Source organism: Nilaparvata lugens, chromosome 3, assembly GCF_014356525.2.
Source record: "Nilaparvata lugens isolate BPH chromosome 3, ASM1435652v1, whole genome shotgun sequence".
NCBI lineage: Eukaryota > Metazoa > Arthropoda > Insecta > Hemiptera > Delphacidae > Nilaparvata > Nilaparvata lugens.
Window position 1 is genome coordinate 87,335,428 of NC_052506.1, and position 4,118 is coordinate 87,339,545.

Consider the following 4,118-nt stretch of genomic DNA (forward strand, 5'->3'; position numbering starts at 1 on the left):
TCTCGATTACTTTGATTTTAATTCCATTGACTTGCTAATTTTTTATTACAAACTGTCTGTCTTCTCCTCTGACCTCTGACTAATAAAACACACAAACTGGTTGATAATAACCCGCGAATGTTTTTCTCGAATTTTGATGAATTATGTTATAATGAGTGGTCTTGATGATAACTTTTTCTACCAATTAAGAACATTTCTACTATCAATATTTCAACATTCAACTCAGTTTCAAATTTTTATAATCATTATTTGTAAAGGTAGGCGCACACAGATCGTCATCGGACGGACGGCACGCTTTGGACGATTTGATTTGATATATTGTTTTCAATTGGAGTGCGCATACCTATATGATGCGGATAGGTATGCGCACTCCAATTGAAAACAATGCATCAAATCTAATTGTCCGATGCGTACCGTCCGTCCGATGACGATCTGTGTGCGCCTACCTTAACAGCATATTTCTCATGCATGATAGATTAGAGATAGCTTCATTGTGATAGGGAATGATAGATTGATAGTTTAGGCTATAATGGTCCATGATTAGTTATGTCAATGTATTCACATGCAAAATTTGCAAGGCAGAGAATGGGTAACGCTGTTCTCCTAACTTTCTACACTGAATTTATAAGGTGGACCTCGCTATAGTAAATAAAAAATTGAATTGAAGTAGGTAAAAAACTAAAATTATTGTATTATGTGTAGGCTAATATTATTATTTTTTACTTAAGGTAGGTTAATTACTTTCTCCACCGTTGTTCGAAGAGAGTACGTTGAGTGTAAATTTTCAATATTTTAGTTGATTGTGCTTGCTGAAAGTTTTTCAAAAATGAATAATTATTTGAATATAACAATGAAAATGTACTTTCTAAGCGTATCTTTCGTTAATGCAGCTTTCATTTTAGAATTTTGTAATAGTTTTAGTAGACTGGTGCGCTAGATAGATTCAGAGATAGCAAGGTCTATCGCTCTGCTCACACCTACGCGACTCAGGTCGAGAAGAGACTCGACTCTAGTCGAGACTCGAGAGCATGTATTTTCAAATGGTGACAGTAGCGGAGACTAGAGTCGACTGGTCTGAGTGTCACCATTTGAGAACATATGCTCTCGACTATAGTGAGGTCCACATTATAATGACAGTGGATAAAGATTGATGTTAAATCTCACTTACCGTTTTCCACTTTTTAGGTTACTTATTTATTTTGTTTTTAGGTTAATTGACGATTTTGATTTCTGACAGCAGTTGTGTTTTTGGTGTCTGTAACTCACTGCCTTTTGTATCGCAGTCGAGATTTCATGGCCGCTTGTAGTTTTGGTTTTTGTCTCAATTTTGTCTTTTAGATATTCTTATGGATAAATAATCTATATTCACTTTTTGTAATCATTTTCAATTATATTTTACAAATGGATTGTCTCTCATTATATTAGTATTATCGTTAGTTATGTGTTGACAGTATTTTGAGTCACGTAGTCATTTCCTTTCTTGCTTCTTTGTTCCAAGCCTAAACGTTACTTTGTCTTCCGGCTTGTTTCCTGTCTCTTGTGCACTAACTTTTCGAAGTCCCAAATGTTTCTTCAAAACTTCAAGTATTTTTATGAAGTATGGTCACTGTTAGCATTGATTTCGACAACTCAATCTGCACTATACATCTCACCGTTAATTGATTCATTAGTTTTTGATCTATCTCAATTCCCAGTTTTCATGTGTGTCACAACCTTGCAGTGTACATGAACTTTTCTTCAGTGTTGAGACCTTTTAATTCATTCAGTTTTCAATCCAAATTCATCTTATGTTTTGGATCTCGCATCTAGCTTGCAATTTTGGATCTTTGCAATGCTACTCATTGAAAAATTGGTTTCTTCTTTCATATTGGCTTGTATCTGGAAACGCTACTACCATACGTTCAGATTCAATCTCGCCATTGCCTTTGGAGTGTCCTCGTCGGAGTTTCATCGGTTTCTTATAGCAGTGAGGGGTTCACTGTTGTCAGCCTGAGTCATCCTGAATTCCTGCTGATCTCCAGAATCTTGGTTTGAGTTTCTCATCCTGATCTGCACCACCTGTGTGGACTCGCTGGTGCTCGTCTCCACCTGCTGTTGCTTCAAACTTTCTGAGCTAAGTCCTTTTATCTAACATTATTTTTTCTTGTTTCCAATTTCAATCTTTCAATTTTCTAATATCATGATATTGATATTTTCACATCACGTCAACTGTAGCAAAATATTCACTTTGGTTATAGATCTTGTGCTATCTCTTCTAAATTGAATATTTTGAGTTTAAAGTATATTTGCTCTACCTTCCCAGACTTGTCTCAATCTATCAGTGAATCTTATATTCAATATTATCTCAATATTCAATGAATCTTTTTAATTGAGTGTTTTCCACTAATTTTAAAGCCTTCATCTTTCATTGGTGATTGTATCCTTCTAGTTTTAAAATTGACAATAATTAGTAACCTTCATAATGAATAATTGTTATTTGTTTTTCAATTATTAGTTCTCATATTAATGTATTTTCATTTTGATTTCTAAAACTTTGAATAGTCTCAAACTCATTCAATTATTCTGGTTATCTATCAAGTCTTTAATCTCATGATTTCAAATTCATAGTCTTATTGTAACTCAATCTTTAAATATTTCAAAGAATTGAAAGTTTTTAAACATCACTCCTGTATCTTGTCATTATCTAAATTCAAGCAAGCAATTAGAACCATTCTTTTACTTGTATTCTACTAATATTGTATTTCTATTAGTTTCCTTTGTGTCAGTTCAGTTTCTTGATTCTTGCACCTTTGCAGATCTTGTCTTATGTATTGATTATTACCTCAACTTTGTGACTACTGTTGTTCAGCTTATCCATTCTAAATTTATTGTAGAACTTTTGTGATCGATCATCATTTGTTTAATTTTGAACTTTCTTATTTTTATAAAACTTTTCATTACAAATTTTGCTGATTCAGTTTTTAATTACTCTTGTATTTGTTACTTGAGCACCTTTTCAATTTGAGCATTTAATTGTGATTTTTCAATATTCAGTAACTTTCATCATTCATCAAGCCTGTTGATTAATTTTGGTTGAATCATTCACTGTTCTAAATTTCTCATAGTTTTCTCAGTTATTATTTGCACTACAAACAGTTTAATTAAAGTTGTGATTATATTCAACCTTTCATTTGGTATTTTTTATTTCAATCTCAATCCTGAGTTACCATTTGCTGTACATGCCAATTTGCTTTCATTCAATACATATTATGTAAGCACATTAGATTTTTCCTCCTTTCAAATTTATATGTGGATTTTCTTAGTTTCTGATTACTCTACTAAATTTCATAACCTACAAGTTCACTCTTTATACAGTCCACTCTTTTGCTTAGACAAATTTCACATATAAAGCTGGTCCTCTGGGCCGGATTTTTCTGAGCTGTGTGCACTTCAGTAACTACTAGAGTTCCCTTGCAATTTTTCAGTATTTTATCAATTTTTATGCCAAATGGGAGGTTCAATCATTTCTCTATAAACCAAGTCAATTTTTTTGTTTTTACATCTACACCTGTTTAATGCACTGTGTAATGTTTTTCATGCCTATCAATCTGCTGAGACCTGTACTACAACCGTCTGGCTACCTCGCTGTGATTGATGACTGGATTCAACTCGCCCAGATTCGGCTATTACAATCTAAGCCAAGATTGTCGACCAGCTACTTCAAAGGTCAACAGATTGTCCTATCATTGTAGGAAAAGCATTCTGTGCGTGATTGACTCCAGACAGTTCATATCAATGTGGTGGTCAGGTTGTATTGCTCTTATTGTCATTTTTATGAAATTGTAAACATGCCTCCTAAAGGAATCAATGCATCATTTCATAAATGGACAGCTATAATAGCTGAATTTGACAGATTGTATGATAATTCAATAAATATTACAATCACCAATAGTGATGAACTTCAGAAAGTGCTTACTATTTGCACTAGACTGTCAAAAATAGAAACTCTTTATGAAGTGTTTTTCTCATTGGATCCTGATATAGTCAATCAGGACTTACATAACAATTTCACAGACAGGTTCACTGAATTTATCTAAGCTCACCATTAATTGTGAGTTATTTGAGAATCAGCAACACAT